Source organism: Dendrobates tinctorius, unplaced genomic scaffold (assembly GCF_039654945.1).
Source record: "Dendrobates tinctorius isolate UK_male_01 unplaced genomic scaffold, ASM3965494v1 ptg000178l, whole genome shotgun sequence".
In the NCBI taxonomy this organism is placed as follows: Eukaryota; Metazoa; Chordata; class Amphibia; order Anura; family Dendrobatidae; genus Dendrobates; species Dendrobates tinctorius.
The window spans coordinates 522,067-545,365 of NW_027361845.1; the positions used below are offsets into that span (position 1 = coordinate 522,067).

At 32.5% G+C, this 23,299-nt stretch overlaps 14 non-coding genes across 14 annotated transcripts; all 14 read left to right on the plus strand.

Annotated features, from left to right (window-relative positions):
* The first annotated feature begins 776 nt into the window (after nucleotides 1-776).
* Nucleotides 777-848, plus strand: TRNAW-CCA (transfer RNA tryptophan (anticodon CCA)). Its single transcript has one exon. It is a non-coding gene; the product is annotated as a tRNA-Trp (tRNA).
* A 1,408-nt stretch (nucleotides 849-2,256) lies between these two features.
* Nucleotides 2,257-2,328, plus strand: TRNAW-CCA (transfer RNA tryptophan (anticodon CCA)). The gene has a single exon. It is a non-coding gene; the product is annotated as a tRNA-Trp (tRNA).
* A 1,416-nt stretch (nucleotides 2,329-3,744) lies between these two features.
* TRNAW-CCA (transfer RNA tryptophan (anticodon CCA)) lies at nucleotides 3,745-3,816 on the plus strand. The gene has a single exon. It is a non-coding gene; the product is annotated as a tRNA-Trp (tRNA).
* Nucleotides 3,817-5,223: 1,407 nt separating this feature from the next.
* Nucleotides 5,224-5,295, plus strand: TRNAW-CCA (transfer RNA tryptophan (anticodon CCA)). Its single transcript has one exon. It is a non-coding gene; the product is annotated as a tRNA-Trp (tRNA).
* A 1,417-nt stretch (nucleotides 5,296-6,712) lies between these two features.
* TRNAW-CCA (transfer RNA tryptophan (anticodon CCA)) lies at nucleotides 6,713-6,784 on the plus strand. Its single transcript has one exon. It is a non-coding gene; the product is annotated as a tRNA-Trp (tRNA).
* Nucleotides 6,785-8,200: 1,416 nt separating this feature from the next.
* Nucleotides 8,201-8,272, plus strand: TRNAW-CCA (transfer RNA tryptophan (anticodon CCA)). Its single transcript has one exon. It is a non-coding gene; the product is annotated as a tRNA-Trp (tRNA).
* Nucleotides 8,273-9,679: 1,407 nt separating this feature from the next.
* Nucleotides 9,680-9,751, plus strand: TRNAW-CCA (transfer RNA tryptophan (anticodon CCA)). The gene has a single exon. It is a non-coding gene; the product is annotated as a tRNA-Trp (tRNA).
* A 1,417-nt stretch (nucleotides 9,752-11,168) lies between these two features.
* Nucleotides 11,169-11,240, plus strand: TRNAW-CCA (transfer RNA tryptophan (anticodon CCA)). The gene has a single exon. It is a non-coding gene; the product is annotated as a tRNA-Trp (tRNA).
* Nucleotides 11,241-12,656: 1,416 nt separating this feature from the next.
* Nucleotides 12,657-12,728, plus strand: TRNAW-CCA (transfer RNA tryptophan (anticodon CCA)). The gene has a single exon. It is a non-coding gene; the product is annotated as a tRNA-Trp (tRNA).
* A 3,912-nt stretch (nucleotides 12,729-16,640) lies between these two features.
* TRNAW-CCA (transfer RNA tryptophan (anticodon CCA)) lies at nucleotides 16,641-16,712 on the plus strand. The gene has a single exon. It is a non-coding gene; the product is annotated as a tRNA-Trp (tRNA).
* Nucleotides 16,713-18,120: 1,408 nt separating this feature from the next.
* On the plus strand, nucleotides 18,121-18,192 carry TRNAW-CCA (transfer RNA tryptophan (anticodon CCA)). The gene has a single exon. It is a non-coding gene; the product is annotated as a tRNA-Trp (tRNA).
* Nucleotides 18,193-19,600: 1,408 nt separating this feature from the next.
* TRNAW-CCA (transfer RNA tryptophan (anticodon CCA)) lies at nucleotides 19,601-19,672 on the plus strand. Its single transcript has one exon. It is a non-coding gene; the product is annotated as a tRNA-Trp (tRNA).
* Nucleotides 19,673-21,089: 1,417 nt separating this feature from the next.
* Nucleotides 21,090-21,161, plus strand: TRNAW-CCA (transfer RNA tryptophan (anticodon CCA)). Its single transcript has one exon. It is a non-coding gene; the product is annotated as a tRNA-Trp (tRNA).
* A 1,416-nt stretch (nucleotides 21,162-22,577) lies between these two features.
* Nucleotides 22,578-22,649, plus strand: TRNAW-CCA (transfer RNA tryptophan (anticodon CCA)). Its single transcript has one exon. It is a non-coding gene; the product is annotated as a tRNA-Trp (tRNA).
* Nucleotides 22,650-23,299: the final 650 nt, after the last annotated feature.

The window sequence follows — 23,299 nt, forward strand, 5'->3', positions numbered from 1 at the left end:
AGAAACACCTATCGCTTTGTTCATACCATTGTCATCTTTGAATTTGTAAGAAAATCAGGCTTATTACTAGAATCTAAACTTTAAACTGGAAATCCCTGAATCGGAACGTGAAGATCCTAATTCATCCTTGTTATTACTTTTCTAAACTGTGATTTAAAGTAGCAAATTTCAAGATGGTGTCTGTATATTTCCTCATGCACTTTACAAGTGAATTATGGGAGCAAGCAAGTTTTACAGCTGTCCTCATACACTGACGGTAGTGCGCCTTACTCCTGGTCAGAATGATGCATGTTTAAATTATGTCACGTTCAAGTATCTCTTTCATCTTTTTAAAAGTTGATCGATGTTTGGGTTAAGATTGAAAACAGAAACTTCGTATTCTAACTGACAAAAGATTATCATGATCTTGTTGCCACCTGTCAGGAAAGTCTTTGAAAAATTGCTTTTTTAATTCTACTGAATAAAATCTTTTCAACAATCTTTGATGAGATATATCATTGGGAACTGAGTTCAAAACAGAAAATTTGTGACAAGTCAGAAACACCTATTAATTTGTTCATACCATTGTCATCTTTGAATTTGTAAGAAAAAAGGGTTTATTACTATATTCTAAATTTTTAATTGGAAATCCCTGAATCTGAAAGTGAAGACCTTAATTCATCCTTGTTTATATCTTTTCCAAACTGTGATTATAAGTAGCAAATTTCAAGATGGTGTCCATATATTTTATCATGCACTTTTCATGTGAAGTATGGGAGCAACAACACTTTTCAAATGACCTCGTGGCGCAACGGTAGCGCGTCTGACTCCAGATCAGAAGGTTGTGTGTTCAAATCACGTCGAGGTCAATCAGCTCTTTATGTCTTTTCATATCTTGATTGATGTTTGGGTTATTATTGAAAACAGCAACTGCGTAGTCCAACTTGACAAAAGTTAACTCGACTTTGTTGCTACCAGGCTGCAGTGTTTAAGAAACTGCGTTTTTTAGTTCTACAGATTATAATCGTTTCAAGAGGACTTTGATAAGAATTGTTATTGGGAATTGAGTTCCAAACATTAATAAATGTAATTAATTACCTATTAATTTATTTTTACCATTGCCATCTTTGAATTTGTAAGAAAAGAGGGTTTATTACCAGATTCTTAATTTTTGACTGGAAATCACTGAATCTGATTGTGAAGATCTTAATTCAACTGTAGTGCTTCTGAATCCATATCAGAAAGTTGTGTATTCAAATCTCATCATGGTCAAGCAGCTCTTTCATATTTTTATAGCTTGATCGATGTTTGGGTTAAGATTGAAAACAGAAACTGGGTAATCCAACTGAAAATAGATTAACACAACGTTGTTGACATAGGTCAGAACAGTTTTTAAAAAAGTGTTTTTTTAATTCTATAGATTAAAATCTTATCAACAATACTTTGATGAGAAATATTATTGGGAATTGAGTTAAAACATTAATAAATGTAATAAATGCCAGGAACACCTATCGCTTTGTTCATACCATTGTCATCTTTGAATTTGTAAGAAAATCAGGCTTATTACTAGAATCTAAACTTTAAACTGGAAATCCCTGAATCGGAACGTGAAGATCCTAATTCATCCTTGTTATTACTTTTCTAAACTGTGATTTAAAGTAGCAAATTTCAAGATGGTGTCTGTATATTTCCTCATGCACTTTACAAGTGAATTATGGGAGCAAGCAAGTTTTACAGCTGTCCTCATACACTGACGGTAGTGCGCCTTACTCCTGGTCAGAATGATGCATGTTTAAATTATGTCATGTTCAAGTATCTCTTTCATCTTTTTAAAAGTTGATCGATGTTTGGGTTAAGATTGAAAACAGAAACTGCGTATTCTAACTGACAATAGATTATCATGATCTTGTTGCCACCTGTCAGGAAAGTGTTTGAAAAATTGCTTTTTTAATTCTACTGAATAAAATCTTTTCAACAATCCTTTGATGAGATATATCATTGGGAACTGAGTTCAAAACAGGAAATTTGTGGCAAGTCAGAAACACCTATTAATTTGTTCATACCATTGTCATCTTTGAATTTGTAAGAAAAAAGGGTTTATTACTATATTCTAAATTTTTAATTGGAAATCCCTGAATCTGAAAGTGAAGACCTTAATTCATCCTTGTTTATATCATTTCCAAACTGTGATTATAAGTAGCAAATTTCAAGATGGTGTCCATATATTTTATCATGCACTTTTCATGTGAAGTATGGGAGCAACAACACGTTTCAACTGACCTCGTGGCGCAACGGTAGCGCGTCTGACTCCAGATCAGAAGGTTGCGTGTTCAAATCACGTCGAGGTCAATCAGCTCTTTATGTCTTTTCATATCTTGATTGATGTTTGGGTTATTATTGAAAACAGCAACTGCGTAGTCCAACTTGACAAAAGTTAACTCGACTTTGTTGCTACCAGGCTGCAGTGTTTAAGAAACTGCATTTTTTAGTTCTACAGATTATAATCGTTTCAAGAGGACTTTGATAAGAATTGTTATTGGGAATTGAGTTCCAAACATTAATAAATGTAATTAATGCCATAAGCACCTATTAATTTATTTTTACCATTGCCATCTTTGAATTTGTAAGAAAAGAGGGTTTATTACCAGATTCTTAATTTTTGACTGGAAATCACTGAATCTGATTGTGAAGATCTTAATTCAACTGTAGTGCTTCTGAATCCATATCAGAAAGTTGTGTATTCAAATCACGTCATGGTCAAGCAGCTCTTTCATATTTTTATAGCTTGATCGATGTTTGGGTTAAGATTGAAAACAGAAACTGGGTAATCCAACTGAAAATAGATTAACACAACGTTGTTGACACAGGTCAGAACAGTTTTTAAAAAAGTGTTTTTTTAATTCTATAGATTAAAATCTTATCAACAATACTTTGATGAGAAATATTATTGGGAATTGAGTTAAAAACATTAATAAATGTAATAAATGCCAGGAACACCTATCGCTTTGTTCATACCATTGTCATCTTTGAATTTGTAAGAAAATCAGGCTTATTACAAGAATCTAAACTTTAAACTGGAAATCCCTGAATCGGAACGTGAAGATCCTAATTCATCCTTGTTATTACTTTTCTAAACTGTGATTTAAAGTAGCAAATTTCAAGATGGTGTCTGTATATTTCCTCATGCACTTTACAAGTGAATTATGGGAGCAAGCAAGTTTTACAGCTGTCCTCATACACTGACGGTAGTGCGCCTTACTCCTGGTCAGAATGATGCATGTTTAAATGATGTCATGTTCAAGTATCTCTTTCATCTTTTTAAAAGTTGATCGATGTTTGGGTTAAGATTGAAAACAGAAACTGCGTATTCTAACTGACAATAGATTATCATGATCTTGTTGCCACCTGTCAGGAAAGTGTTTGAAAAATTGCTTTTTTAATTCTACTGAATGAAATCTTTTCAACAATCTTTGATGAGATATATCATTGGGAACTGAGTTCAAAATAGAAAATTTGTGGCAAGTCAGAAGCACCTATTAATTTGTTCATACCATTGTCATCTTTGAATTTGTAAGAAAAAAGGGTTTATTACTATATTCTAAATTTTTAATTGGAAATCCCTGAATCTGAAATTGAAGACCTTAATTCATCCTTGTTTATATCTTTTCCAAACTGTGATTATAAGTAGCAAATTTCAAGATGGTGTCCATATATTTTATCATGCACTTTTCATGTGAAGTATGGGAGCAACAACACTTTTCAAATGACCTCGTGGCGCAACGGTAGCGCGTCTGACTCCAGATCAGAAGGTTGTGTGTTCAAATCACGTCGAGGTCAATCAGCTCTCTATGTCTTTTCATATCTTGATTGATGTTTGGGTTATTATTGAAAACAGCAATGCGTAGTCTAACTTGACAAAAGTTAACTCGACTTTGTTGCTACCAGGCTGCAGTGTTTAAGAAACTGCGTTTTTTAGTTCTACAGATTATAATCGTTTCAAGAGGACTTTGATAAGAATTGTTATTGGGAATTGAGTTCCAAACATTAATAAATGTAATTAATTACCTATTAATTTATTTTTACCATTGCCATCTTTGAATTTGTAAGAAAAGAGGGTTTATTACCAGATTCTTAATTTTTGACTGGAAATCACTGAATCTGATTGTGAAGATCTTAATTCAACTGTAGTGCTTCTGAATCCATATCAGAAAGTTGTGTATTCAAATCACGTGATGGTCAAACAGCTCTTTCATATTTTTATAGCTTGATCGATGTTTGGGTTAAGATTGAAAACAGAAACTGGGTAATCCAACTGAAAATATATTAACACAATGTTGTTGACACAGGTCAGAACAGTTTTTAAAAAAGTGTTTTTTTAATTCTATAGATTAAAATCTTATCAACAATACTTTGATGAGAAATATTATTGGGAATTGAGTTAAAAACATTAATAAATGTAATAAATGCCAGAAACACCTATCGCTTTTTTCATACCATTGTCATCTTTGAATTTGTAAGAAAATCAGGCTTATTACTAGAATCTAAACTTTAAACTGGAAATCCTTGAATCGGAACGTGAAGATCCTAATTCATCCTTGTTATTACTTTTCTAAACTGTGATTTAAAGTAGCAAATTTCAAGATGGTGTCTGTATATTTCCTCATGCACTTTACAAGTGAATTATGGGAGCAAGCAAGTTTTACAGCTGTCCTCATACACTGACGGTAGTGCGCCTTACTCCTGGTCAGAATGATGCATGTTTAAATTATGTCACGTTCAAGTATCTCTTTCATCTTTTTAAAAGTTGATCGATGTTTGGGTTAAGATTGAAAACAGAAACTTCGTATTCTAACTGACAATAGATTATCATGATCTTGTTGCCACCTGTCAGGAAAGTGTTTGAAAAATTGCTTTTTTAATTCTACTGAATAAAATCTTTTCAACAATCTTTGATGAGATATATCATTGGGAACTGAGTTCAAAACAGAAAATTTGTGGCAAGTCAGAAACACCTATTAATTTGTTCATACCATTGTCATCTTTGAATTTGTAAGAAAAAAGGGTTTATTACTATATTCTAAATTTTTAATTGGAAATCCCTGAATCTGAAAGTGAAGACCTTAATTCATCCTTGTTTATATCTTTTCCAAACTGTGATTATAAGTAGCAAATTTCAAGATGGTGTCCATATATTTTATCATGGACTTTTCATGTGAAGTATGGGAGCAACAACACGTTTCAACTGACCTCGTGGCGCAACGGTAGAGCGTCTGACTCCAGATCAGAAGGTTGCGTGTTCAAATCACGTCGAGGTCAATCAGCTCTTTATGTCTTTTCATATCTTGATTGATGTTTGGGTTATTATTGAAAACAACAACTGCGTAGTCCAACTTGACAAAAGTTAACTCGACTTTGTTGCTACCAGGCTGCAGTGTTTAAGAAACTGCATTTTTTAGTTCTACAGATTATAATCATTTCAAGAGGACTTTGATAAGAATTGTTATTGGGAATTGAGTTCCAAACATTAATAAATGTAATTAATGCCATAAGCACCTATTAATTTATTTTTACCATTGCCATCTTTGAATTTGTAAGAAAAGAGGGTTTATTACCAGATTCTTAATTTTTGACTGGAAATCACTGAATCTGATTGTGAAGATCTTAATTCAACTGTAGTGCTTCTGAATCCATATCAGAAAGTTGTGTAATCAAATCACGTCATGGTCAAGCAGCTCTTTCATATTTTTATAGCTTGATCGATGTTTGGGTTAAGATTGAAAACAGAAACTGGGTAATCCAACTGAAAATAGATTAACACAACGTTGTTGACACAGGTCAGAACAGTTTTTAAAAAAGTGTTTTTTTAATTCTATAGATTAAAATCTTATCAACAATACTTTGATGAGAAATATTATTGGGAATTGAGTTAAAAACATTAATAAATGTAATAAATGCCAGGAACACCTATCGCTTTGTTCATACCATTGTCATCTTTGAATTTGTAAGAAAATCAGGCTTATTACAAGAATCTAAACTTTAAACTGGAAATCCCTGAATCGGAACGTGAAGATCCTAATTCATCCTTGTTATTACTTTTCTAAACTGTGATTCAAAGTAGCAAATTTCAAGATGGTGTCTGTATATTTCCTCATGCACTTTACAAGTGAATTATTGGAGCAAGCAAGTTTTACAGCTGTCCTCATACACTGACGGTAGTGCGCCTTACTCCTGGTCAGAATGATGCATGTTTAAATTATGTCATGTTCAAGTATCTCTTTCATCTTTTTAAAAGTTGATCGATGTTTGGGTTAAGATTGAAAACAGAAACTGCGTATTCTAACTGACAATAGATTATCATGATCTTGTTGCCACCTGTCAGGAAAGTGTTTGAAAAATTGCTTTTTTAATTCTACTGAATAAAATCTTTTCAACAATCCTTTTATGAGATATATCATTGGGAACTGAGTTCAAAACAGGAAATTTGTGGCAAGTCAGAAACACCTATTAATTTGTTCATACCATTGTCATCTTTGAATTTGTAAGAAAAAAGGGTTTATTACTATATTCTAAATTTTTAATTGGAAATCCCTGAATCTGAAAGTGAAGACCTTAATTCATCCTTGTTTATATCTTTTCCAAACTGTGATTATAAGTAGCAAATTTCAAGATGGTGTCCATATATTTTATCATGCACTTTTCATGTGAAGTATGGGAGCAACAACACATTTCAACTGACCTCGTGGCGTAACGGTAGCGCGTCTGACTCCAGATCAAAAGGTTGCGTGTTCAAATCACGTCGAGGTCAATCAGCTCTATATGTCTTTTCATATCTTGATTGATGTTTGGGTTATTATTGAAAACAGCAACTGCGTAGTCCAACTTGACAAAAGTTAACTCGACTTTGTTGCTACCAGGCTGCAGTGTTTAAGAACCTGCATTTTTTAGTTCTACAGATTATAATCGTTTCAAGAGGACTTTGATAAGAATTCTTATTGGGAATTGAGTTCCAAACATTAATAAATGTAATTAATGCCATAAGCACCTATTAATTTATTTTTACCATTGCCATCTTTGAATTTGTAAGAAAAGAGGGTTTATTACCAGATTCTTAATTTTTGACTGGAAATCACTGAATCTGATTGTGAAGATCTTAATTCAACTGTAGTGCTTCTGAATCCATATCAGAAAGTTGTGTATTCAAATCACGTCATGGTCAAGCAGCTCTTTCATATTTTTATAGCTTGATCGATGTTTGGGTTAAGATTGAAAACAGAAACTGGGTAATCCAACTGAAAATATATTAACACAATGTTGTTGACACAGGTCAGAACAGTTTTTAAAAAAGTGTTTTTTTAATTCTATAGGTTATAATCTTATCAACAATACTTTGATGAGAAATATTATTGGGAATTGAGTTAAAAACATTAATAACTGCAATAAATGCCAGAAACACCTATCGCTTTGTTCATACCATTGTCATCTTTGAATTTGTAAGAAAATCAGGCTTATTACAAGAATCTAAACTTTAAACTGGAAATCCCTGAATCGGAACGTGAAGATCCTAATTCATCCTTGTTATTACTTTTCTAAACTGTGATTTAAAGTAGCAAATTTCAAGATGGTGTCTGTATATTTCCTCATGCACTTTACAAGTGAATTATGGGAGCAAGCAAGTTTTACAGCTGTCCTCATACACTGACGGTAGTGCGCCTTACTCCTGGTCAGAATGATGCATGTTTAAATTATGTCATGTTCAAGTATCTCTTTCATCTTTTTAAAAGTTGATCGATGTTTGGGTTAAGATTGAAAACAGAAACTGCGTATTCTAACTGACAATAGATTATCATGATCTTGTTGCCACCTGTCAGGAAAGTGTTTGAAAAATTGCTTTTTTAATTCTACTGAATGAAATCTTTTCAACAATCTTTGATGAGATATATCATTGGGAACTGAGTTCAAAATAGAAAATTTGTGGCAAGTCAGAAGCACCTATTAATTTGTTCATACCATTGTCATCTTTGAATTTGTAAGAAAAAAGGGTTTATTACTATATTCTAAATTTTTAATTGGAAATCCCTGAATCTGAAATTGAAGACCTTAATTCATCCTTGTTTATATCTTTTCCAAACTGTGATTATAAGTAGCAAATTTCAAGATGGTGTCCATATATTTTATCATGCACTTTTCATGTGAAGTATGGGAGCAACAACACTTTTCAAATGACCTCGTGGCGCAACGGTAGCGCGTCTGACTCCAGATCAGAAGGTTGTGTGTTCAAATCACGTCAAGGTCAATCAGCTCTCTATGTCTTTTCATATCTTGATTGATGTTTGGGTTATTATTGAAAACAGCAATGCGTAGTCTAACTTGACAAAAGTTAACTCGACTTTGTTGCTACCAGGCTGCAGTGTTTAAGAAACTGCGTTTTTTAGTTCTACAGATTATAATCGTTTCAAGAGGACTTTGATAAGAATTGTTATTGGGAATTGAGTTCCAAACATTAATAAATGTAATTAATTACCTATTAATTTATTTTTACCATTGCCATCTTTGAATTTGTAAGAAAAGAGGGTTTATTACCAGATTCTTAATTTTTGACTGGAAATCACTGAATCTGATTGTGAAGATCTTAATTCAACTGTAGTGCTTCTGAATCCATATCAGAAAGTTGTGTATTCAAATCACGTGATGGTCAAACAGCTCTTTCATATTTTTATAGCTTGATCGATGTTTGGGTTAAGATTGAAAACAGAAACTGGGTAATCCAACTGAAAATATATTAACACAATGTTGTTGACACAGGTCAGAACAGTTTTTAAAAAAGTGTTTTTTTAATTCTATAGATTAAAATCTTATCAACAATACTTTGATGAGAAATATTATTGGGAATTGAGTTAAAAACATTAATAAATGTAATAAATGCCAGAAACACCTATCGCTTTTTTCATACCATTGTCATCTTTGAATTTGTAAGAAAATCAGGCTTATTACTAGAATCTAAACTTTAAACTGGAAATCCTTGAATCGGAACGTGAAGATCCTAATTCATCCTTGTTATTACTTTTCTAAACTGTGATTTAAAGTAGCAAATTTCAAGATGGTGTCTGTATATTTCCTCATGCACTTTACAAGTGAATTATGGGAGCAAGCAAGTTTTACAGCTGTCCTCATACACTGACGGTAGTGCGCCTTACTCCTGGTCAGAATGATGCATGTTTAAATTATGTCACGTTCAAGTATCTCTTTCATCTTTTTAAAAGTTGATCGATGTTTGGGTTAAGATTGAAAACAGAAACTTCGTATTCTAACTGACAATAGATTATCATGATCTTGTTGCCACCTGTCAGGAAAGTGTTTGAAAAATTGCTTTTTTAATTCTACTGAATAAAATCTTTTCAACAATCTTTGATGAGATATATCATTGGGAACTGAGTTCAAAACAGAAAATTTGTGGCAAGTCAGAAACACCTATTAATTTGTTCATACCATTGTCATCTTTGAATTTGTAAGAAAAAAGGGTTTATTACTATATTCTAAATTTTTAATTGGAAATCCCTGAATCTGAAAGTGAAGACCTTAATTCATCCTTGTTTATATCTTTTCCAAACTGTGATTATAAGTAGCAAATTTCAAGATGGTGTCCATATATTTTATCATGGACTTTTCATGTGAAGTATGGGAGCAACAACACGTTTCAACTGACCTCGTGGCGCAACGGTAGAGCGTCTGACTCCAGATCAGAAGGTTGCGTGTTCAAATCACGTCGAGGTCAATCAGCTCTTTATGTCTTTTCATATCTTGATTGATGTTTGGGTTATTATTGAAAACAACAACTGCGTAGTCCAACTTGACAAAAGTTAACTCGACTTTGTTGCTACCAGGCTGCAGTGTTTAAGAAACTGCATTTTTTAGTTCTACAGATTATAATCATTTCAAGAGGACTTTGATAAGAATTGTTATTGGGAATTGAGTTCCAAACATTAATAAATGTAATTAATGCCATAAGCACCTATTAATTTATTTTTACCATTGCCATCTTTGAATTTGTAAGAAAAGAGGGTTTATTACCAGATTCTTAATTTTTGACTGGAAATCACTGAATCTGATTGTGAAGATCTTAATTCAACTGTAGTGCTTCTGAATCCATATCAGAAAGTTGTGTAATCAAATCACGTCATGGTCAAGCAGCTCTTTCATATTTTTATAGCTTGATCGATGTTTGGGTTAAGATTGAAAACAGAAACTGGGTAATCCAACTGAAAATAGATTAACACAACGTTGTTGACACAGGTCAGAACAGTTTTTAAAAAAGTGTTTTTTTAATTCTATAGATTAAAATCTTATCAACAATACTTTGATGAGAAATATTATTGGGAATTGAGTTAAAAACATTAATAAATGTAATAAATGCCAGGAACACCTATCGCTTTGTTCATACCATTGTCATCTTTGAATTTGTAAGAAAATCAGGCTTATTACAAGAATCTAAACTTTAAACTGGAAATCCCTGAATCGGAACGTGAAGATCCTAATTCATCCTTGTTATTACTTTTCTAAACTGTGATTCAAAGTAGCAAATTTCAAGATGGTGTCTGTATATTTCCTCATGCACTTTACAAGTGAATTATTGGAGCAAGCAAGTTTTACAGCTGTCCTCATACACTGACGGTAGTGCGCCTTACTCCTGGTCAGAATGATGCATGTTTAAATTATGTCATGTTCAAGTATCTCTTTCATCTTTTTAAAAGTTGATCGATGTTTGGGTTAAGATTGAAAACAGAAACTGCGTATTCTAACTGACAATAGATTATCATGATCTTGTTGCCACCTGTCAGGAAAGTGTTTGAAAAATTGCTTTTTTAATTCTACTGAATAAAATCTTTTCAACAATCCTTTTATGAGATATATCATTGGGAACTGAGTTCAAAACAGGAAATTTGTGGCAAGTCAGAAACACCTATTAATTTGTTCATACCATTGTCATCTTTGAATTTGTAAGAAAAAAGGGTTTATTACTATATTCTAAATTTTTAATTGGAAATCCCTGAATCTGAAAGTGAAGACCTTAATTCATCCTTGTTTATATCTTTTCCAAACTGTGATTATAAGTAGCAAATTTCAAGATGGTGTCCATATATTTTATCATGCACTTTTCATGTGAAGTATGGGAGCAACAACACATTTCAACTGACCTCGTGGCGTAACGGTAGCGCGTCTGACTCCAGATCAAAAGGTTGCGTGTTCAAATCACGTCGAGGTCAATCAGCTCTATATGTCTTTTCATATCTTGATTGATGTTTGGGTTATTATTGAAAACAGCAACTGCGTAGTCCAACTTGACAAAAGTTAACTCGACTTTGTTGCTACCAGGCTGCAGTGTTTAAGAAACTGCATTTTTTAGTTCTACAGATTATAATCGTTTCAAGAGGACTTTGATAAGAATTGTTATTGGGAATTGAGTTCCAAACATTAATAAATGTAATTAATGCCATAAGCACCTATTAATTTATTTTTACCATTGCCATCTTTGAATTTGTAAGAAAAGAGGGTTTATTACCAGATTCTTAATTTTTGACTGGAAATCACTGAATCTGATTGTGAAGATCTTAATTCAACTGTAGTGCTTCTGAATCCATATCAGAAAGTTGTGTATTCAAATCACGTCATGGTCAAGCAGCTCTTTCATATTTTTATAGCTTGATCGATGTTTGGGTTAAGATTGAAAACAGAAACTGGGTAATCCAACTGAAAATATATTAACACAATGTTGTTGACACAGGTCAGAACAGTTTTTAAAAAAGTGTTTTTTTAATTCTATAGGTTATAATCTTATCAACAATACTTTGATGAGAAATATTATTGGGAATTGAGTTAAAAACATTAATAACTGTAATAAATGCCAGAAACACCTATCGCTTTGTTCATACCATTGTCATCTTTGAATTTGTAAGAAAATCAGGCTTATTACAAGAATCTAAACTTTAAACTGGAAATCCCTGAATCGGAACGTGAAGATCCTAATTCATCCTTGTTATTACTTTTCTAAACTGTGATTTAAAGTAGCAAATTTCAAGATGGTGTCTGTATATTTCCTCATGCACTTTACAAGTGAATTATGGGAGCAAGCAAGTTTTACAGCTGTCCTCATACACTGACGGTAGTGCGCCTTACTCCTGGTCAGAATGATGCATGTTTAAATTATGTCATGTTCAAGTATCTCTTTCATCTTTTTAAAAGTTGATCGATGTTTGGGTTAAGATTGAAAACAGAAACTGCGTATTCTAACTGACAATAGATTATCATGATCTTGTTGCCACCTGTCAGGAAAGTGTTTGAAAAATTGCTTTTTTAATTCTATTGAATGAAATCTTTTCAACAATCTTTGATGAGATATATCATTGGGAACTGAGTTCAAAATAGAAAATTTGTGGCAAGTCAGAAGCACCTATTAATTTGTTCATACCATTGTCATCTTTGAATTTGTAAGAAAAAAGGGTTTATTACTATATTCTAAATTTTTAATTGGAAATCCCTGAATCTGAAAGTGAAGACCTTATTTCATCCTTGTTTATATCTTTTCCAAACTGTGATTATAAGTAGCAAATTTCAAGATGGTGTCCATATATTTTATCATGCACTTTTCATGTGAAGTATGGGTGCAACAACACTTTTCAAATGACTTCGTGGCGCAACGGTAGCGCGTCTGACTCCAGATCAGAAGGTTGTGTGTTCAAATCACGTCGAGGTCAATCAGCTCTTTATGTCTTTTCATATATTGATTGATGTTTGGGTTATTATTGAAAACAGCAACTGCGTAGTCCAACTTGACAAAAGTTAACTCGACTTTGTTGCTACCAGGCTGCAGTGTTTAAGAAACTGCGTTTTTTAGTTCTACAGATTATAATCGTTTCAAGAGGACTTTGATAAGAATTGTTATTGGGAATTGAGTTCCAAACATTAATAAATGTAATTAATTACCTATTAATTTATTTTTACCATTGCCATCTTTGAATTTGTAAGAAAAGAGGGTTTATTACCAGATTCTTAATTTTTGACTGGAAATCACTGAATCTGATTGTGAAGATCTTAATTCAACTGTAGTGCTTCTGAATCCATATCAGAAAGTTGTGTATTCAAATCTCGTCATGGTCAAGCAGCTCTTTCATATTTTTATAGCTTGATCGATGTTTGGGTTAAGATTGAAAACAGAAACTGGGTAATCCAACTGAAAATAGATTAACACAACGTTGTTGACACAGGTCAGAACAGTTTTTAAAAAAGTGTTTTTTTAATTCTATAGATTAAAATCTTATCAACAATACTTTGATGAGAAATATTATTGGGAATTGAGTTAAAAACATTAATAAATGTAATAAATGCCAGGAACACCTATCGCTTTGTTCATACCATTGTCATCTTTGAATTTGTAAGAAAATCAGGCTTATTACTGGAATCTAAACTTTAAACTGTAAATCCCTGAATCGGAACGTGAAGATCCTAATTCATCCTTGTTATTACTTTTCTAAACTGTGATTTAAAGTAGCAAATTTCAAGATGGTGTCTGTATATTTCCTCATGCACTTTACAAGTGAATTATGGGAGCAAGCAAGTTTTACAGCTGTCCTCATACACTGACGGTAGTGCGCCTTACTCCTGGTCAGAATGATGCATGTTTAAATTATGTCATGTTCAAGTATCTCTTTCATCTTTTTAAAAGTTGATCGATGTTTGGGTTAAGATTGAAAACAGAAACTGCGTATTCTAACTGACAATAGATTATCATGATCTTGTTGCCACCTGTCAGGAAAGTGTTTGAAAAATTGCTTTTTTAATTCTACTGAATAAAATCTTTTTGTTGCTACCAGGCTGCAGTGTTTAAGAAACTTCATTTTTTAGTTCTACAGATTATAATCATTTCAAGAGGACTTTGATAAGAATTGTTATTGGGAATTGAGTTCCAAACATTAATAAATGTAATTAATGCCATAAGCACCTATTAATTTATTTTTACCATTGCCATCTTTGAATTTGTAAGAAAAGAGGGTTTATTACCAGATTCTTAATTTTTGACTGGAAATCACTGAATCTGATTGTGAAGATCTTAATTCAACTGTAGTGCTTCTGAATCCATATCAGAAAGTTGTGTATTCAAATCTCGTCATGGTCAAGCAGCTCTTTCATATTTTTATAGCTTGATCGATGTTTGGGTTAAGATTGAAAACAGAAACTGGGTAATCCAACTGAAAATAGATTAACACAACGTTGTTGACACAGGTCAGAACAGTTTTTAAAAAAGTGTTTTTTTAATTCTATAGATTAAAATCTTATCAACAATACTTTGATGAGAAATATTATTGGGAATTGAGTTAAAAACATTAATAAATGTAATAAATGCCAGGAACACCTATCGCTTTGTTCATACCATTGTCATCTTTGAATTTGTAAGAAAATCAGGCTTATTACTGGAATCTAAACTTTAAACTGGAAATCCCTGAATCGGAACGTGAAGATCCTAATTCATCCTTGTTATTACTTTTCTAAACTGTGATTTAAAGTAGCAAATTTCAAGATGGTGTCTGTATATTTCCTCATGCACTTTACAAGTGAATTATGGGAGCAAGCAAGTTTTACAGCTGTCCTCATACACTGACGGTAGTGCGCCTTACTCCTGGTCAGAATGATGCATGTTTAAATTATGTCATGTTCAAGTATCTCTTTCATCTTTTTAAAAGTTGATCGATGTTTGGGTTAAGATTGAAAACAGAAACTGCGTATTCTAACTGACAATAGATTATCATGATCTTGTTGCCACCTGTCAGGAAAGTGTTTGAAAAATTGCTTTTTTAATTCTACTGAATAAAATCTTTTCAACAATCCTTTGATGAGATATATCATTGGGAACTGAGTTCAAAACAGGAAATTTGTGGCAAGTCAGAAACACCTATTAATTTGTTCATACCATTGTCATCTTTGAATTTGTAAGAAAAAAGGGTTTATTACTATATTCTAAATTTTTAATTGGAAATCCCTGAATCTGAAAGTGAAGACCTTAATTCATCCTTGTTTATATCGTTTCTAAACTGTGATTATAAGTAGCAAATTTCAAGATGGTGTCCATATATTTTATCATGCACTTTTCATGTGAAGTATGGGAGCAACAACACTTTTCAACTGACCTCGTGGAGCAACGTTAGCGCGTCTGACTCCAGATCAGAAGGTTGTGTGTTCAAATCACGTTGAGGTCAATCAGCTCTTTATGTCTTTTCATATCTTGATTGATGTTTGGGTTATTATTGAAAACAGTAACTGCATAGTCCAACTTGACAAAAGTTAACTCGACTTTGTTGCTACCAGGCTGCAGTGTTTAAGAAACTGCATTTTTTAGTTCTACAGATTATAATCATTTCAAGAGGACTTTGATAAGAATTGTTATTGGGAATTGAGTTCCAAACATTAATAAATGTAATTAATGCCATAAGCACCTATTAATTTATTTTTACCATTGCCATCTTTGAATTTGTAAGAAAAGAGGGTTTATTACCAGATTCTTAATTTTTGACTGGAAATCACTGAATCTGATTGTGAAGATCTTAATTCAACTGTAGTGCTTCTGATTCCATATCAGAAAGTTGTGTATTCAAATCACGTGATGGTCAAACAGCTCTTTCATATTTTTATAGCTTGATCGATGTTTGGGTTAAGATTGAAAACAGAAACTGGGTAATCCAACTGAAAATATATTAACACAATGTTGTTGACACAGGTCAGAACAGTTTTTAAAAAAGTGTTTTTTTAATTCTATAGATTAAAATCTTATCAACAATACTTTGATGAGAAATATTATTGGGAATTGAGTTAAAAACATTAATAAATGTAATAAATGCCAGAAACACCTATCGCTTTGTTCATACCATTGTCATCTTTGAATTTGTAAGAAAATCAGGCTTATTACTAGAATCTAAACTTTAAACTGGAAATCCCTGAATCGGAACGTGAAGATCCTAATTCATCCTTGTTATTACTTTTCTAAACTGTGATTTAAAGTAGCAAATTTCAAGATGGTGTCTGTATATTTCCTCATGCACTTTACAAGTGAATTATGGGAGCAAGCAAGTTTTACAGCTGTCCTCATACACTGACGGTAGTGCGCCTTACTCCTGGTCAGAATGATGCATGTTTAAATTATGTCACGTTCAAGTATCTCTTTCATCTTTTTAAAAGTTGATCGATGTTTGGGTTAAGATTGAAAACAGAAACTTCGTATTCTAACTGACAAAAGATTATCATGATCTTGTTGCCACCTGTCAGGAAAGTCTTTGAAAAATTGCTTTTTTAATTCTACTGAATAAAATCTTTTCAACAATCTTTGATGAGATATATCATTGGGAACTGAGTTCAAAACAGAAAATTTGTGACAAGTCAGAAACACCTATTAATTTGTTCATACCATTGTCATCTTTGAATTTGTAAGAAAAAAGGGTTTATTACTATATTCTAAATTTTTAATTGGAAATCCCTGAATCTGAAAGTGAAGACCTTAATTCATCCTTGTTTATATCTTTTCCAAACTGTGATTATAAGTAGCAAATTTCAAGATGGTGTCCATATATTTTATCATGCACTTTTCATGTGAAGTATGGGAGCAACAACACTTTTCAAATGACCTCGTGGCGCAACGGTAGCGCGTCTGACTCCAGATCAGAAGGTTGTGTGTTCAAATCACGTCGAGGTCAATCAGCTCTTTATGTCTTTTCATATCTTGATTGATGTTTGGGTTATTATTGAAAACAGCAACTGCGTAGTCCAACTTGACAAAAGTTAACTCGACTTTGTTGCTACCAGGCTGCAGTGTTTAAGAAACTGCGTTTTTTAGTTCTACAGATTATAATCGTTTCAAGAGGACTTTGATAAGAATTGTTATTGGGAATTGAGTTCCAAACATTAATAAATGTAATTAATTACCTATTAATTTATTTTTACCATTGCCATCTTTGAATTTGTAAGAAAAGAGGGTTTATTACCAGATTCTTAATTTTTGACTGGAAATCACTGAATCTGATTGTGAAGATCTTAATTCAACTGTAGTGCTTCTGAATCCATATCAGAAAGTTGTGTATTCAAATCTCATCATGGTCAAGCAGCTCTTTCATATTTTTATAGCTTGATCGATGTTTGGGTTAAGATTGAAAACAGAAACTGGGTAATCCAACTGAAAATAGATTAACACAACGTTGTTGACATAGGTCAGAACAGTTTTTAAAAAAGTGTTTTTTTAATTCTATAGATTAAAATCTTATCAACAATACTTTGATGAGAAATATTATTGGGAATTGAGTTAAAACATTAATAAATGTAATAAATGCCAGGAACACCTATCGCTTTGTTCATACCATTGTCATCTTTGAATTTGTAAGAAAATCAGGCTTATTACTAGAATCTAAACTTTAAACTGGAAATCCCTGAATCGGAACGTGAAGATCCTAATTCATCCTTGTTATTACTTTTCTAAACTGTGATTTAAAGTAGCAAATTTCAAGATGGTGTCTGTATATTTCCTCATGCACTTTACAAGTGAATTATGGGAGCAAGCAAGTTTTACAGCTGTCCTCATACACTGACGGTAGTGCGCCTTACTCCTGGTCAGAATGATGCATGTTTAAATTATGTCATGTTCAAGTATCTCTTTCATCTTTTTAAAAGTTGATCGATGTTTGGGTTAAGATTGAAAACAGAAACTGCGTATTCTAACTGACAATAGATTATCATGATCTTGTTGCCACCTGTCAGGAAAGTGTTTGAAAAATTGCTTTTTTAATTCTACTGAATAAAATCTTTTCAACAATCCTTTGATGAGATATATCATTGGGAACTGAGTTCAAAACAGGAAATTTGTGGCAAGTCAGAAACACCTATTAATTTGTTCATACCATTGTCATCTTTGAATTTGTAAGAAAAAAGGGTTTATTACTATATTCTAAATTTTTAATTGGAAATCCCTGAATCTGAAAGTGAAGACCTTAATTCATCCTTGTTTATATCATTTCCAAACTGTGATTATAAGTAGCAAATTTCAAGATGGTGTCCATATATTTTATCATGCACTTTTCATGTGAAGTATGGGAGCAACAACACGTTTCAACTGACCTCGTGGCGCAACGGTAGCACGTCTGACTCCAGATCAGAAGGTTGCGTGTTCAAATCACGTCGAGGTCAATCAGCTCTTTATGTCTTTTCATATCTTGATTGATGTTTGGGTTATTATTGAAAACAGCAACTGCGTAGTCCAACTTGACAAAAGTTAACTCGACTTTGTTGCTACCAGGCTGCAGTGTTTAAGAAACTGCGTTTTTTAGTTCTACAGATTATAATCGTTTCAAGAGGACTTTGATAAGAATTGTTATTGGGAATTGAGTTCCAAACATTAATAAATGTAATTAATTACCTATTAATTTATTTTTACCATTGCCATCTTTGAATTTGTAAGAAAAGAGGGTTTATTACCAGATTCTTAATTTTTGACTGGAAATCACTGAATCTGATTGTGAAGATCTTAATTCAACTGTAGTGCTTCTGAATCCATATCAGAAAGTTGTGTATTCAAATCACGTGATGGTCAAACAGCTCTTTCATATTTTTATAGCTTGATCGATGTTTGGGTTAAGATTGAAAACAGAAACTGGGTAATCCAACTGAAAATATATTAACACAATGTTGTTGACACAGGTCAGAACAGTTTTTAAAAAAGTGTTTTTTTAATTCTATAGATTAAAATCTTATCAACAATACTTTGATGAGAAATATTATTGGGAATTGAGTTAAAAACATTAATAAATGTAATAAATGCCAGAAACACCTATCGCTTTTTTCATACCATTGTCATCTTTGAATTTGTAAGAAAATCAGGCTTATTACTAGAATCTAAACTTTAAACTGGAAATCCTTGAATCGGAACGTGAAGATCCTAATTCATCCTTGTTATTACTTTTCTAAACTGTGATTTAAAGTAGCAAATTTCAAGATGGTGTCTGTATATTTCCTCATGCACTTTACAAGTGAATTATGGGAGCAAGCAAGTTTTACAGCTGTCCTCATACACTGACGGTAGTGCGCCTTACTCCTGGTCAGAATGATGCATGTTTAAATTATGTCACGTTCAAGTATCTCTTTCATCTTTTTAAAAGTTGATCGATGTTTGGGTTAAGATTGAAAACAGAAACTTCGTATTCTAACTGACAATAGATTATCATGATCTTGTTGCCACCTGTCAGGAAAGTGTTTGAAAAATTGCTTTTTTAATTCTACTGAATAAAATCTTTTCAACAATCTTTGATGAGATATATCATTGGGAACTGAGTTCAAAACAGAAAATTTGTGGCAAGTCAGAAACACCTATTAATTTGTTCATACCATTGTCATCTTTGAATTTGTAAGAAAAAAGGGTTTATTACTATATTCTAAATTTTTAATTGGAAATCCCTGAATCTGAAAGTGAAGACCTTAATTCATCCTTGTTTATATCTTTTCCAAACTGTGATTATAAGTAGCAAATTTCAAGATGGTGTCCATATATTTTATCATGGACTTTTCATGTGAAGTATGGGAGCAACAACACGTTTCAACTGACCTCGTGGAGCAACGGTAGAGCGTCTGACTCCAGATCAGAAGGTTGCGTGTTCAAATCACGTCGAGGTCAATCAGCTCTTTATGTCTTTTCATATCTTGATTGATGTTTGGGTTATTATTGAAAACAACAACTGCGTAGTCCAACTTGACAAAAGTTAACTCGACTTTGTTGCTACCAGGCTGCAGTGTTTAAGAAACTGCATTTTTTAGTTCTACAGATTATAATCATTTCAAGAGGACTTTGATAAGAATTGTTATTGGGAATTGAGTTCCAAACATTAATAAATGTAATTAATGCCATAAGCACCTATTAATTTATTTTTACCATTGCCATCTTTGAATTTGTAAGAAAAGAGGGTTTATTACCAGATTCTTAATTTTTGACTGGAAATCACTGAATCTGATTGTGAAGATCTTAATTCAACTGTAGTGCTTCTGAATCCATATCAGAAAGTTGTGTAATCAAATCACGTCATGGTCAAGCAGCTCTTTCATATTTTTATAGCTTGATCGATGTTTGGGTTAAGATTGAAAACAGAAACTGGGTAATCCAACTGAAAATAGATTAACACAACGTTGTTGACACAGGTCAGAACAGTTTTTAAAAAAGTGTTTTTTTAATTCTATAGATTAAAATCTTATCAACAATACTTTGATGAGAAATATTATTGGGAATTGAGTTAAAAACATTAATAAATGTAATAAATGCCAGGAACACCTATCGCTTTGTTCATACCATTGTCATCTTTGAATTTGTAAGAAAATCAGGCTTATTACAAGAATCTAAACTTTAAACTGGAAATCCCTGAATCGGAACGTGAAGATCCTAATTCATCCTTGTTATTACTTTTCTAAACTGTGATTCAAAGTAGCAAATTTCAAGATGGTGTCTGTATATTTCCTCATGCACTTTACAAGTGAATTATTGGAGCAAGCAAGTTTTACAGCTGTCCTCATACACTGACGGTAGTGCGCCTTACTCCTGGTCAGAATGATGCATATTTAAATTATGTCATGTTCAAGTATCTCTTTCATCTTTTTAAAAGTTGATCGATGTTTGGGTTAAGATTGAAAACAGAAACTGCGTATTCTAACTGACAATAGATTATCATGATCTTGTTGCCACCTGTCAGGAAAGTGTTTGAAAAATTGCTTTTTTAATTCTACTGAATAAAATCTTTTCAACAATCCTTTTATGAGATATATCATTGGGAACTGAGTTCAAAACAGGAAATTTGTGGCAAGTCAGAAACACCTATTAATTTGTTCATACCATTGTCATCTTTGAATTTGTAAGAAAAAAGGGTTTATTACTATATTCTAAATTTTTAATTGGAAATCCCTGAATCTGAAAGTGAAGACCTTAATTCATCCTTGTTTATATCTTTTCCAAACTGTGATTATAAGTAGCAAATTTCAAGATGGTGTCCATATATTTTATCATGCACTTTTCATGTGAAGTATGGGAGCAACAACACATTTCAACTGACCTCGTGGCGTAACGGTAGCGCGTCTGACTCCAGATCAAAAGGTTGCGTGTTCAAATCACGTCGAGGTCAATCAGCTCTATATGTCTTTTCATATCTTGATTGATGTTTGGGTTATTATTGAAAACAGCAACTGCGTAGTCCAACTTGACAAAAGTTAACTCGACTTTGTTGCTACCAGGCTGCAGTGTTTAAGAAACTGCATTTTTTAGTTCTACAGATTATAATCGTTTCAAGAGGACTTTGATAAGAATTCTTATTGGGAATTGAGTTCCAAACATTAATAAATGTAATTAATGCCATAAGCACCTATTAATTTATTTTTACCATTGCCATCTTTGAATTTGTAAGAAAAGAGGGTTTATTACCAGATTCTTAATTTTTGACTGGAAATCACTGAATCTGATTGTGAAGATCTTAATTCAACTGTAGTGCTTCTGAATCCATATCAGAAAGTTGTGTATTCAAATCACGTCATGGTCAAGCAGCTCTTTCATATTTTTATAGCTTGATCGATGTTTGGGTTAAGATTGAAAACAGAAACTGGGTAATCCAACTGAAAATATATTAACACAATGTTGTTGACACAGGTCAGAACAGTTTTTAAAAAAGTGTTTTTTTAATTCTATAGGTTATAATCTTATCAACAATACTTTGATGAGAAATATTATTGGGAATTGAGTTAAAAACATTAATAACTGTAATAAATGCCAGAAACACCTATCGCTTTGTTCATACCATTGTCATCTTTGAATTTGTAAGAAAATCAGGCTTATTACAAGAATCTAAACTTTAAACTGGAAATCCCTGAATCGGAACGTGAAGATCCTAATTCATCCTTGTTATTACTTTTCTAAACTGTGATTTAAAGTAGCAAATTTCAAGATGGTGTCTGTATATTTCCTCATGCACTTTACAAGTGAATTATGGGAGCAAGCAAGTTTTACAGCTGTCCTCATACACTGACGGTAGTGCGCCTTACTCCTGGTCAGAATGATGCATGTTTAAATTATGTCATGTTCAAGTATCTCTTTCATCTTTTTAAAAGTTGATCGATGTTTGGGTTAAGATTGAAAACAGAAACTGCGTATTCTAACTGACAATAGATTATCATGATCTTGTTGCCACCTGTCAGGAAAGTGTTTGAAAAATTGCTTTTTTAATTCTATTGAATGAAATCTTTTCAACAATCTTTGATGAGATATATCATTGGGAACTGAGTTCAAAATAGAAAATTTGTGGCAAGTCAGAAGCACCTATTAATTTGTTCATACCATTGTCATCTTTGAATTTGTAAGAAAAAAGGGTTTATTACTATATTCTAAATTTTTAATTGGAAATCCCTGAATCTGAAAGTGAAGACCTTATTTCATCCTTGTTTATATCTTTTCCAAACTGTGATTATAAGTAGCAAATTTCAAGATGGTGTCCATATATTTTATCATGCACTTTTCATGTGAAGTATGGGTGCAACAACACTTTTCAAATGACTTCGTGGCGCAACGGTAGCGCGTCTGACTCCAGATCAGAAGGTTGTGTGTTCAAATCACGTCGAGGTCAATCAGCTCTTTATGTCTTTTCATATATTGATTGATGTTTGGGTTATTATTGAAAACAGCAACTGCGTAGTCCAACTTGACAAAAGTTAACTCGACTTTGTTGCTACCAGGCTGCAGTGTTTAAGAAACTGCGTTTTTTAGTTCTACAGATTATAATCGTTTCAAGAGGACTTTGATAAGAATTGTTATTGGGAATTGAGTTCCAAACATTAATAAATGTAATTAATTACCTATTAATTTATTTTTACCATTGCCATCTTTGAATTTGTAAGAAAAGAGGGTTTATTACCAGATTCTTAATTTTTGACTGGAAATCACTGAATCTGATTGTGAAGATCTTAATTCAACTGTAGTGCTTCTGAATCCATATCAGAAAGTTGTGTATTCAAATCTCGTCATGGTCAAGCAGCTCTTTCATATTTTTATAGCTTGATCGATGTTTGGGTTAAGATTGAAAACAGAAACTGGGTAATCCAACTGAAAATAGATTAACACAACGTTGTTGACACAGGTCAGAACAGTTTTTAAAAAAGTGTTTTTTTAATTCTATAGATTAAAATCTTATCAACAATACTTTGATGAGAAATATTATTGGGAATTGAGTTAAAAACATTAATAAATGTAATAAATGCCAGGAACACCTATCGCTTT